The sequence below is a fragment of the Typopeltis vanoorti genome, chromosome 9 (assembly GCF_054136105.1).
Source record: "Typopeltis vanoorti isolate ZY-2024b chromosome 9, IOZ_Tvanoo_1.0, whole genome shotgun sequence".
Classification (NCBI taxonomy): Eukaryota; Metazoa; Arthropoda; class Arachnida; order Uropygi; family Thelyphonidae; genus Typopeltis; species Typopeltis vanoorti.
The window spans coordinates 135,422,118-135,436,452 of record NC_143557.1 but is presented as its reverse complement, the minus strand read 5'-3'; the positions used below and the strand labels follow the sequence as shown (position 1 = coordinate 135,436,452).

At 36.5% G+C, this 14,335-nt stretch overlaps 1 protein-coding gene across 4 annotated transcripts in view; it reads right to left on the bottom strand.

The window, feature by feature from the left end:
- LOC150103595 (CD109 antigen-like) overlaps window positions 1-14,335 on the bottom strand; it is a 716,838-nt gene that overhangs the window by 634,396 nt on the left and 68,107 nt on the right. Inside the window, exon 1 of one of the 4 annotated variants that reach the window (XM_090397643.1) lies at window positions 11,437-11,552. The exons of the other annotated variants lie outside the window; for them this stretch is intronic. The gene's annotated coding sequence lies outside the window, so the exon portion shown is untranslated. Of the gene's footprint in view, window positions 1-11,436; window positions 11,553-14,335 lie in introns of those variants that run through there. 4 annotated transcript variants of the gene reach the window in all.

Here is a 14,335-nt window from a genome sequence, read left to right as displayed (position 1 = left end):
GAATTTTTTTTTTAATTTTTTTACAAATATAGGAAGTTAAAAATTAGAAATTAAAATGGCTTAATATGCAGAATCGATATGCTTTATTTATCTATTTATTTAGTATATAAAGAGCTAAAACTTATGCATTAAAATTTAAGTCTTTCGAATCTGTTCATAATTAGTTTTAATAAATTCAAATTTATCGCCTTTGCAAAAAAAAAAAAAAAAAAAAAAAAAAACGTCCCGTAGTCAGTACAACCCATTCACAACGAAACAAACCCCAAGCTTTCAACTACCTGTGTAATTTTAAACACCCACAATCTCGATACACTAACCCTATTACATACACTAACTCATGTTACATTTAGAATGATAATTCAGTCAGGCTCTGCTCCTTCCTGATGGGGATAGCATAATGTACGATTGCTTCTCGTGGTATGGGTGAGGTACACATCATCATGACTGCTATGCCAACATTGTTGATGTTCTGAACAGATGTGTGTATGTCACCCTACATAACACGATTATGGGTTGCAAACAACACTTAGTTTAAAGAGACTAACATCGAAACATAGAAGTGGCCAGCATAAGAGACTCGACCTGTAACAGAACATCTGTGGGACAACAAGGAACGCACAACTAGAGCCAAGACTGTCCTATTCAACAGTGGAACAACTTACTAATGCTTTAAAAGAAAACTTGCCATGTGATACCGATGGATTCACTTTCAGCTGATAAACCTTTTCATTTCTTGCGAATGTCCCCCACTCATCTTTCCATGTTCCTTATTATAGATTATGGAGATCTGCCAAATATATGGCGACACATTACAGGAAATAATAATGATGATAATTCAGAATAAGAAGTCGTATGGAATTAAAAATTCTGTAAATTTTTTTTTCTGCGAAGATGTTGGGGAGCATCGAAGATTTAGGTGACTTTTTTTAAGCGTCGTTATGACCCTGCCGAAACTTCATCAATACGATAGTTATTACGAAAGAACGCTCGGTCGATTTTTGTTATCGACATTCCTCAAGCGCCCACGGAAAATTCGGTGAGGGTAGAAATAATTGGATCTGATAGAGGGGCGGGAACTTTGGGTAAGCAGCAATAACAGATCACTTGTCACTGTCATCATCATGCGGCATTTCATTGAATAAGTGTATTCTCTCATTCTCAAGAAGATTGCTATCTCCATCCCTCTTCTGACACCTGTCTTAATTTATTAACATATTCGCCTACGGATGCGATATCGAAGTCACACAATTCGACCTCGCCGGGAATACAAATACAGTTAGCCGATGCCCAGATTTTTATTTAGATCCAGTTGCGTTATTCCAAAGATGGTTACAACCTCCCCCAAAGGTTCGACTTCTCTGTTGGGCCATTTAACGAGAAATGTTGTGGGCAGTAACATCTGCCTTTGTGCGAATTTTTTAATGTCCGTCTTTGCCAGACGAATCTCGATATTTCTTCTGTAAGTTCTTCATCGACATATCAATTATAAAAAAGTCTAGAAAAATATTCGCTACGTTGGCATTTACATTTTGCTCTGAGAAATTCTGATATCAGGTTGATGTTTAAAGAACGGCACACTTTTAGTCCAGACTTTGGAAAACGGGAGACAGTTGGTTTTCCCTTTGTCATCGTTGGCAGCTCGGTGAAGCGTATTTATGTGTAGCAGGTGAAAGATGACACGAAAATATGGCCGACAGATGTCGCCATTGTACGTTTTTTATCTTAATTAATATTATTGAATGTATAATTGAGTTATATGGTCGACTGAGTTCTGATTTTGTGAGTTTAAAATCCTGCTTTCTTCTGAATGAAGAAAAAATTTCTCTAATCGGAGAATATAATCGAACCTTTCAGTCTTTCTTAAGCCGATCTAGCATCATGAAAGTTATCACGAAGCTGTGCAGATGACCAGAAGCATAATGAAAATTCTTGAAATGATTAGATTTTGGACATAAATTCCACACGCTGCTTGCATTTTATTCTTCAATAATGATAAACCGGCCAAAGAAACACCGGTATACATTAGATCCTATACCGGTATGAAGTCGCCAACTTGAAAAACCTTTTTCAAGGGCTTCTTGATCCGATTCCCAAAGTAAAATGTTTTTTTTTTTTAACTATTATTTTAATGGCTAATATAGCCTACTTTCGTTTAGGAGTGCCCTTTTTTTATTTATTTTTATTTTTTTTTATATACAATTCATTGGCTCTTTACCCAAATTGTAGAACATTATTGAAGTGTTATAAAACTAATATATGAAGAATAAAAATAGGAGAAGATTTGGACATGCCTTTTTGGATGTCGTTTTCTGTTGTTTTCCAAAAAGTCATGTTCAAATTTTCCCCTATTTTTATTCTTCATATATTAGTTTTATAACACTTCAATAATGTCCTACAATTTGGGTAAAGAGCCAATGACATTGTACAAAAAAAAAAAAAAAAAAAAATCCTAAACGAAAGTAGGCTATATTAGACATTAAAATAATAGTTTATTTTTAGAGGAGTAACATGGGAATTTTCCCAGAAATAATACCTGTGTTTTTTTTTTTTTTTCCGGTCCTGGAAACTCAAGTTTTCAATATCACAACTCGGAAAAAACGACCACCAAACTCACGCTATTGCAAATAATAATACCAGTTAGGGATTAAGAAAACGAAATGACCGAAGATTCCTGTCTTACAAGATTTGTCTCCCGTGAATTCATGGGTTGCCGATCATGACGAAGATTAGCTGTCTGCCGAATGACAGCTATCTAAAGACACTGAATCAAACTGATAGAAGCCGATATGGTCACAAGCACTTGTAGACTGTTGATTGATCTCAGTACTAGAAGAGCAACTGTTCAACATCATCTTTATCAGGTAGGCAATCAGCAGCAGCTTTCGGAATTTTTCGCGCAAATTTACAGCTCCACATCGCACCAGTGTCTACGAATGGATTAGTTACCAATCCATGGAATGAATTTTATCAAACGAATTGCTACTTCATCAACAATCTTAAAACAATACGCCAATTAGGATGGAACTTCCGTCCCCACGAGAAGTCTATTTAAGAGTGAGCTGATGTGCTTTTGATGAAATTTTGTGCGCGTGGTCCACTTTGAGCTGGTTCTTGAAGGGTACATCATCAGCTGGTCTTTATTCTCAACAGCTTGTGCTACCCAACAAAACAGCAGCAGGTCGCACACAGCAGTTTTGACACACGAAATATTTCAAGTAGCTGGTGATGGAGTTCTCTAAACAGTTATAGCGCCATCTAATGATCACAATTGAGCCTTTAGCAGTTTTAGAAATGGAATTCTAACATAAAAAAAATCAATGGCGCCTCGAATCTTGGGCCGATTCAACAACGGAAATTACAAGTTAGGAGGTACCCACCAAAGAGAATTGTATAAACACATTATGTACAATCTATCTATCTCTATTTCTCCCATAGTCCTTAATGGACCGTTGGGTCACTCATGGCTAAGCCATGAATATCTAATGGGCGGTGAATTAAGACAGATGGCGCCCATCTCTTTTGTCTTCGTCTATATGTCCTATGGCTGTATCCTGTATGCTCACGGGTCCGGTTTGCCTGTTTGTGGGATGAAAACCCCCAGAATAAACTGGGGAAAAAACCCTGCTGTCTAAGCCCAAGACCGGTTGACGTGGCTATGGCTGAGGAAGATCCTTCAGCTCCTCACGTCGTGTACGGGAATCGAACCTAGGACCCTCCTTCCCCAGGAATATGGTTGCGAAGCGCACAGCCACTAGGCTAACCGCGCGGACACTTGTACAATACATAATTATATAAATACAATATAGATTGAAATTGGGCAGAATAGGATTTTAGACTATTTCTTTTCGGTGTTTCCGAGAACTTTCAAGAAATCTGGGTGAAAGTTGTCATTGGTGTAATTTCCTAAAATACGGCAAATTTTAAGAAATTATAAATACCAACCATTCTTCATTGGTTTGACCAAGCCAGTGCGGAATTATCAATTTCACTTCGAATCGTTTTTGTAATTTCAAATACAAAATTTGAGTAAAGCCCATCTAGCAGGATTCCCAAAATAACTTACATCTGTACAAACAGCTAAAATGAATCTAATTAGTTGCTATACGCATTCTGCGAAAACATACCTAGTCTCCGTAGTGCAATTGGGATGACAAATACTGATCCATTCCTTGGAAAAGACCCGAGTTAGATACTCGTCATGATGAGTAATCTTTATATGAACTTTTTTCAGTTGAAGGCGAGTTAGCCAGTGAAAATGGTGAGTTGTATGTAGGGTGCTCTCTCCATGAGTCCAAGGACTCGTGGACTGATGGGGAGTGAGGTTGAATGCTTCACATAATATTAATATCTAAAAATTATATCAATTAATCAATTAATACTAAAAATTATATCAATCAATTATCAACAATGATTCACACCAACAAACACAACAGTAGGAAGAAAGTCGTGACATGCGCCCTTAGGTTAAAAAAGCACCGGGTTCGAATCCAGGTTGGGGAATCATTATAAATCTTTTCAACGGAAATTTAGCCAGGTCTGACATGAAAGAGAGCGAGTTTTTAAATCCAAAACAGGTTTCTCTTCCGTACACATGCAATTCATAGTTCAGGCGGGCTCAGTTCCAGAGTACGGAGGATGTCGTACTAGTTGGATGCTCTTAACAAAAAATCATATTCAAATATCAAGTGCTGCTTAACTCGTATGTGACTGTGTTCATGCAAGCTGTACATTGTGTGCCAGAGGACACTGTGGTTGAACGAGAAATAACAATCACTTTTAATGCATTTTGTAGGTAGATGTTTGTAATTTAAAAGTATGTAATGTTGTATAATATATTTCGCGATTACGCGATACATTTCATGGTGTGGTTTGCATTTTAATTGAATAACTTTCGTATATTGTTTAGTGTAAACGGATAGCTGTTGAAACAAAGGCTAAATAAGTTAAAAATGAGGTACATTATGTGTTAAGGTAAAGCACTTATTAAAATCTAACTAACAAATTGTAAACAAGCAAAGGAGAGGGGAAAGCATGACAAAATCACGTGACCCACGTCTCAATGAGCGTTGAGCAATCATTCTAGTTGTGTGGCAAGTCCCGCACTGTGTGTGGCGTTTCCCTGGAATGTCAAATGCAGCTAAAAATTGTTGCCCCGCGCATTCTCGTGAAACAGCATTCGGGACTTGCCACTTTCTTGGCTTTTCCAAGGTTTTAAAAATATTTACATTGAAAGTGTGACCGACCTTGAAGAAGCCATTTGCGCTTAGTATCTTCCCTCATTCTAAGGGTTTTTTTTTTTTTTTATAACGGCTGAGAGTGGTACATCGCTTTCATTTTGTTAATAGTATACAGTAAAGCGGTATACTTAATTCCATAACTGCTTACCTACATTCTAGTAGAAACTCTGAACAATTGTTTGACGTCATAAACACATCCGGGCACTCCACCAGTTTTTATTCTTTCGATCTAGAAAGATTACGATCTGGAATTTTGGAATTATAAACTGTTTGACAGGGTGTCTAGGATATATTGTATTCTATCCTGTCGGAAGTTTTAGGGAGGGGGGAGGGTATTAGACTCGGTTGGTTTGTTTAGCATTCACACTCAGGAAGCTAAATCATGAATTAAGCGTATTATATTTTTGAAATGTATCCGCATTCAACGGTTGTGATTTGCTGTTGTTTTGTGAGAGGGATTAAAATAAAACTTAGTTTCTGGTAGAATAATTCGTATTTGTTTAGAAAAGGGTGCTCGGCACAGATAGTTTATGCATTTATGATTTTCAATGGGAAAAATAATAATACCAAGCCGTAACCAAAAAGTTCATAGACAGATTTTATTTAATTTATTGTTTTTAAAATTTCATTAAATTTATTAAATTAAATTAATAAAATTAGAATTAATTTATTTATATCGAATGGCCGTACTTTGAGTTTCAAATGTTCTCACTCGCGACAGCTTACCGGCCAATGCTTGGTCAGTAAGCTGTTGCGAATAGGTTTACTTATATTGGAGTTACCTGTAAGATTAGATTTTCTTTATTTATGCTATATATTTATTAATATATTATTACTTGAACAAATCATATGTAAAGATCGGTCCCGATAATCACACACACACACACACACACACACACACACACACACACACACACACACACACACACACACACACACACACACACACACACACACATATTCCAGGACATTTATGATCAATTTTATGATCATAAATGTCCTGGAAATGAAAAATGTTTTAATAAGATTAAAATGAAATACCAACTTTAGTTATTTATAAATATTTATAATGCAAATAGTTTAAAATAGTCTTAGCATTGACTCTACTAAACCACCGAAGGTGTTGAGATATGATGAACCATCTGGATAGAATAATGTCCCAAAGATCAGCGACGAGCTAGGCATTGTCGTCGATCGGTAGATTCTGCATTCCACATGATCCCACAAAGGTTCGATGGGATTCAAATCAGAAGAATTAGATGCAGATGGGAGCACATGGAATGCTTATGTATCTTCTAGGAACCAATGCTTGCAGAATGCGAGCCAGACATGTTGTCTTGCTGGAATAGTCCAAATCCATCGGACCACATTGTCACCATGCAGGGCACAGGTGCGCAACTTAAATGCTCCTATGGGGCAACTCAAATAATTGTTACACTTACGCGGCCGCATTTTTTAAAACTTGAATATTTAGGAAAAAATAAAATGCACATAGAGTTCAATATGTTTATTGAAAATAGCATTTTAATGTGACACGTTACACTTTTTTTGAATCAACAATTTTTCGGATATCCACCGTTAAACTGGAAGTAGTTATCAATATGTCTCTGAAATTTGCATCCGTGATATTTGTACATAGTGGTGACTTCTTTAATTTCGTCAGAGAATGCTTGTTCCACGAAGAATATTCATGTAATATTCTTCAGGAGTTGTTGTCAAAGTATTCGAGAAGTTGGTCAAGAGCAAAATACAGGAATGGGTAGATGGAAATGGGATACTGTATGAGGGGGCATAGTTTTGTGAAGGGTAGTCATACCTCAGTAACTTGCTCACATTTTATAATAATACAATGACAACTGAGTTGGATAAAGGTAATCGGTTTACTCTGATATTGCTGGACTTTGCAAAGGCCTTTGACAGGATACCACATGGAATTCTAATCAGTAAACTGCAACATATGGAGATTGATGTAGGATTGGTGAGATGGATAGGAGGGTGGTTGATGGAGAGATATCAGAGAGTAATTTATTCAGGAGTAGAAAAGAAGGTTAATGCAGATGATGTCAAAATTTTGCAGGATGATTTGGATAGATTGGCAGAATTGGCAAAAGAGAATAGGGAGATAAAGTTTAGGGGACACATAGCAAAAGTGGCTAAAGCAGCTCATCAGATCACTTGGTTACTGAAGAATACTTTGACAAGCAGAGACATTGTTCAGGTTATTGCTCCTCATTACATCTGCATACAAGAGTCAAGTAGTCAAGATGGGGTCTTATCAAGGCTCGACGAGGAGGAGGTGGAGAGGATCGAGAGGCAAGTGACCAAGATGGTAGCAGATCTACAGAATGAACCTTACGAGAACAGGCTGAAGATTTGTGGATTACAGAAACTGATTGATAGGCGGAAAAGGGGTGATATGATTAAGACATACAAATCAATAAAGGGTTTTTACAAGATTAATTCAGAGGAAATTTTTCAGAACAGGTTTGGGGGTAGGAGAACTAGGGGCCATCCATGGAAACTGAGTAAGAGTGTAGTGGAATAGGTTGCCAGAGTCTGTTGTGGGTGCCATGACTGCGAATGAGTTCAAAGCAAAGTATGATGGATACTGTGCAAATGTTGGAAAGTTCTTGACATGATGTTTAGGACCTCCCTCGATGAGTCTAAGAAATCTTTGGAGGTGCCCGTAATAATAATAATAATAATCATTATGACATGAACATAAAATATGGAGACGACAATGGCGACAAGTTTACTCGCGTAGTAATCATTAACATACTGGATCGTTTTCATGCAGGCATCGCTGGTGCAAAGTTGACAAACTGACCAATTAAATTTTAGTATTTGTTTAGCGCACGCGCTATAGTTCATTCTGTTAAGGTGAAAGAAATGTAAACAAACTTTCCTCCTTAATAAAAAATATTTATTTACATCAACAATAACAATATACACTGAAGTGCCATTGAATTAGGGATAGCTACCTAGTAACGTGTTGGACACCCCCCCCCCTCTCTGTCCCTGATAACGGGATAACGGCCGCCACACGACGAGGCAAGGACTCTACAAGCTTGTGAAATTCTTTCTCAGGTATGGCGACCCATGCATCCTCCACAGCTGTCCACAATTCGCTCAAGTTCGGCGGTGATAGGACACGGGCCCAAACACTCTGCTCGACGGTATCCCAAAGATTTTCGATGGAATTTAAATCAGGGCTTCTAGGTGGCTACTTCATTATTTCAAAGTCAAGCCAGTGAGATTAACAGCTGTCTTTCTGGTAGACGTCATCTCCATTGGGATGCATGATGGACAGAAATGGGTGCAAATTGTCAGCCATGAGTTCCATACCGTGATGCATTGAGAGGTTAGTAGACGTACCAAAGGTCTCAAAGACGTCCAACTGAAGACACCCCAGGCCATTAGTGTGCCACCACCAACTATCCGGCTGGAACCCTCGTTTAGATGGGAGGTGATTTGAGATGTCTGGTCCCTATTGATCCGTACGATGCGAGTCAGACGACGAAGCCCATGATCATCCAAGACTGGTTGCTGTATGCAGTTTGTCCAGGTGCTTTTTTGTTTTTGTTTTTTGCCGGAATTTTCATATTCCCGAAACACTCTTGAAACTGTCCTACGAGAAAATCCAAGTTCGTTGACGATTTCGGAGATCGAGTGACCCATCCGTCGGGCACCTACGATCTGTCCCCTGTCAAATTTATCTGAAACCCGTGTCTTTTCCATTACACTTCTCACGACGAATGCTTGGGGAATCCGACGCTGACAGATAACTAAAAGCACAGTTTCGGCCACGCATGCGTGTCAATGCGGAAGTTGAGGTACAGAATCTGCATAGCGTCTCCTGTCCCTGATTCAATGGTACTTCAGCATATGAATCTACTGATTTTTTAAATAATTTAATATCATTTTTTTTTTCAATTATTAAATTTACATCGAGGGAAGCATCAAATCATAATCATTGAACGGGCCGCATCCAGTCCATAACCGTGCAGTGCAATCTAATTGCACAGCACGGTTATGGGCATTCAAAAAATGCATTCAAAACATATAAAATATGCACATTAAACAAATCGTACCAACCTACCTGGTTAGTGTATCGACTCTTCGCTTACTGCCTTCAGCATAGATTGCGAGTGCCCTTTAGGTGTAGTATACGATTTTCGTCATTGCAGAGACCACTCACTACCCTGCTTAGTGGAGGTTTGAAGCGGCTTGAAAAAGTTCCAAGTTTAGTCTGAAGAATAAGGATCCTATGTTATCTAATCGTCCGTGCGGTTAGCCCAGTGGCTTTGCGCTTCGCCTGTGGAAGGAGTGTCCTAAGTTCGATTCCCGTCGACGACGTGAGGAGCTCAAGGATCTGCCATAGCCAAGTTAGCCGGTCAGCAGGGTTTTTTTCCACCAGTTTATCTGGGGTTTTTCATCCCGCAAGCAGGCAAACCGTCTCCACAGGCAAATCGTAACCTGTGAACACACAGGCTACAGTCATAGGATATAGTACGGCAAGGAAGGCAACGGGAAACCACCTTGCTCATAATCATTTCCCTAGATGGTGGCATATATAGCTACCCCCAGGCAGCCGTAAGGCTAAATACTATCAATCATCAATTATCTAATCCTACTCACTCACGATGTTCATATTCTATAGATTTACATTTACAACATTTTGTACATTTTAAAAAACGTATGGTGGCATTTACATGAAGGAAAAAATCCCTGAAAAATTACATTATAAAGAAAAATAACGAAAGAAGCAATTATAAGCACAATGTGAAGAAGAATAATGATAACAGTGCGTGAAAATGAAAATTTTATAATATGCTTTTCTTTTCACACACACACACAAAAAAAGCGTTTTTTTTCCGAATCAGAAAATGATTAGACTTTTATTTCTATCTGGAAGTTTGGGAAGTACATAAATCAATGTCTATACGAAGTATAATTAAATAATAATGCAATTTTAACACATATTACTATAACGTTTTTCGTTTATTTTGCATCTCTAATTTTTTGCTTGTAGCTACTGTCTGACAACACTCATATTCGTCTTCCAACAGTAGACCAGTAAAAACTCTGCCGATATGTCTGCGCTATTCAGCGAGCCCTGTCGGCTAGAAATCAGCGTACAAAATCTAGTTTTTTAGGCAAAACTGATTTTTTGGGTTCCAAATGCTTCACGCCCTCCATGGAGTCCCCTCATTCCATTAGGAAAATAACGTATTATCCTTGATTTAAATTATTCAAATATAAGGATTAAACTTTTAAATTAAAATTTAATTATAAATATTCGAAGTACAACTCTAGAATATTGGAAAGTATCGTGCTTATCTTAACAAATAAGATATGTATAATGTTTTATACATATCTATAGATTTATAGTGTTTCCCAAACTTATGGATGTAAAGGCCCCTTTTCAAAAATTGAAATATTTCACGGCCCACATCGAAAAAAAAAATCGTAATACAGACTAATACAAAACATACACAGCGAATATTGCAAAAATCACATGCAAATATTACATTTTTAGCATCTTACATACACATTTGACATGGCACACTTAAGTCTTAAAACATTTTAAATTGGTTTTCATTATTTCATGATCCCCAAGTTTGGGAAGCGCTGGTACAGACAATAAATGATTTATTGTCGTGTTTCTTGGGATTCTTCTGGATTTAAGCCGGCATCGATGAACCTAAGGCTTTCATGACTGTAATTTTAATATGCTTTCTGGTAAGAATAATAGTGAGCACAATTATTACGTGAATGCGATTCAGAGCACTGATTTTTAAACCTGCTGAATGCCAATCCTAGTTTGTTTGTTTTTCTTATTGTATTTTCTTTATTTTCTTAACACAAAAGTAATTTTTGTGTTATTTTTTTCCTTTCTAGATAAACCCATTAAAAGACACGAATAGATATTCATACGAACCATCGAAATGGTTAAATTTAGTCAAATAAAATTTAATTGGCATGTTTAGTTAAATTTAGTTGAAATATTTCTTTTTAATATTTCATGTATGATAAATATTTAGTTAAAAATAAAATATTAAAAAAGAGACAATAATATTATAAACTAAAGAAAAATAAAAACTTCGGTAATCAATTAGGTTTATTTTTTTTAAAGAGGGAAAATGAACAATAATCATTTTAGTATGCTAATCTATCTTATACTTAATGACCAACGTACCTTGTGTAACTGACAGTCCAAGGCACGTTCAAATCGCTCTCATAAATATGAAACACTTGTGCTCAATGACTTGCCAAAACCTTCCGCAGCCTGTACCTACTCCAGAGTAATGGCTGTAAAGTCATTTTTACACACTAACTTGTATCCTTTATCATATGTGAACTAACACTTCACTAATTTCAAAATTTCTGCCAGTAAAAATCACAACTTAATTATTATTATTATTTCTACTATAATCGTTGAATGGTCTCAATTTATACGTAGGCACAATACATAACAGTAAAAAAAAAATACAAAAACAACCAGCATAATGGTTTATTTTGATATTTAGAAATATATTTGGTTGCCGCCATTTATTTCATTTTCGTCAGCCAACGATGTCTATCGAAAGACGTTTTATTCGTGCATGCGCAATAACATGGACATTTTCGTTTACTCAAGTAGCCAAAAGTCGTAAAAATGAAAATTACATTCTCTGCTCTGTTTAACTGGATTATTCCGCCTTCATAGAATTTCTGCACCGTCATGGTTCTTAGAAAACCCACGTGGTCGTCTTAAACTTCTCTTAACACAAATAGAATGCACAATTCGTCCTTCAAAGTAAAACGAAATAACAGTATAAAAAAAGTACAGCCATCTCTATGACAATTAACTTAGGAGAAATCCACATAAATAATGAAGTTTAGTCATGTATCCATGACACTGTAAGAGGGCGCTAGGATCGAGAATATAAATTGTCATAAAATAATAAAGAATATGCTCTGAAAAACTGAACTGAATAAATTAATTTGTTCAGAGATTGCCTTCTAGACTATTTTTTGTTAATCAAAAATTAATAATAAAGAAAATTTTAACTCTTTATATTTTTCTTTTATCAAGTACTCTTAATAACAAACACGATATGCATTTAATACGAGACAACATAAGCCAGCGGTGATGTATTTTAAGACTAATGAGATTAACTTCTCCAGTTAATATGGACAAGGCAATATAACGCAATCGAGATATTTTCTGCTTGCAGCCTTTAAAAATTAAAGCGCTTAGACAAGACAAAATAAAATAAAATAAAAATAAAAGTACATTGGAGAATACCGGATGGGCTGCTTCTAGCCTTTGAAACTATTATTACGTGCCATGCATTTTTTTGGGGGGGAGGGGGGGGTTAGGTAGACACAAACAGTGGCAGTATCATCTTCAAGAATTCTGTCAACTGTAAGGTGGACTATTGTTAACATAAGTTGTATATAGTGATAGGAGTCGCAAAGCATACTGGATTGACAACCATCAAAAGGCCTTGAAATACATTGTTCTCCTCCTGCCCGTGTTGTCTGTATGAATCTGTACCAGGGAGCCCTTTATGCAGGACTTTCCTGTTGTTATCACCAGGGGCGGCTCGTGCATAAGCACTACGGAACTGCAGCACCCCCCAGTTTTTCTCGATATACAAATATATTTATTGATTTATTTATATTTGCTTGCATTATTTAATTTTATCATCAACAATCCTATACTATTCTCTTATTTTGTATATAAAATAATAAAAATCCATCTTGTAGCACTTAGGAGGGCGAAGGACGCTAGCAGCATTGTGTTTACCACAGTGTCATATTGCTACGCGCGCAAGCATATGCACGTCGTAGTGAGATGCGAGCTATTAGCGTAATGCGGCACTGTCTGTCGCGCAGTTCCGCTGTTGTTTGTATGCAGTTTGCACCAGTAGTAGTGTTCGTAGTGCTTATCGTGTTTACTCCGTCTCTTTAAACATTTGGACATTACGATTGAAGACATAACATTTGTTATAGTTTATATTTTAGAACATTATTGGAATTATGATAATGAATTTTATTTTTAAGTAATTTTGAATTATACTAAACTGTATAATTTTATCGATAATAAACAATATTTTTTCATGTTTAATTTTTTTTTTTAATTTTTACCATAATTTTGATCAAATTTATTACCATACATGTTTGGAAATAGATAGCATCCAGAGAGGTCTCATCTGTGGAGATCATAACCAGTGGAGGCTCGTGGCTTGAAATCGTGGGGGTGCTGCAACTTTCGAAATATACATACACACTGTATATTTCGAAAGTTGCAGCATCCCCACGATTTCGAGCCGCCACTGGTTATGATCCCCACAGATGCGGCCTCTCTGGATGCTACCTATTTCTGTTTTGCTGTTCATGGCAGGTGATTCCCTCCATACATCGAAAGTCACTTTTATGCTAAAAGTGATGTGCAATATGTAGATTATTGCTGTTATAGCAGACTAGAATTTTTCTAATTCCAAATTTTTATTTTTAGTGTATGTAGATAGATGTCCTTGCACTGCAAGAAATAACAAAACCATACGTGCTCTTCAGCTTGGGCTGTTCGGCGGCCGAAGCAAATAAGACTATTGGGTCAGAGTGTTTTGCATGTGTGATACCGGCTAACTCAGCTCCGCTTGAACATTCCTCTCTCATAAAGATTATTCAAGTCCTAGATGGAGTTCTAACTTAGAAATATACAACCAAAGTGTATTGTCGTTACTGACTACGGAAGTCCAACTCTCTTAAGAACCTATTTCCTGTATAAACTGTATAAACTATTTCCTTAGTTTATACAGTATCTTCTATATACATACATACATATCTTCTACAGTTTCCTCCACAGTTATTAAATTTAATTGAAATTCACATTTAACTGGGTTCCTCCAACAGTAAATTAATTTTGTGTTAATGTTTCTTTATGTGTTTTACGAAGAATAGGGAACGTTTTTGGTTATTTTAAAATTTACTTTACACAGCTAGTAAATTTATATACCTATTTAATTTTAACTTTTTAATTTATATACCTATTTAATTTTTTTAACTAGGTATGTTTTGCTTTGTATTTCATAAATAAAACATAAACT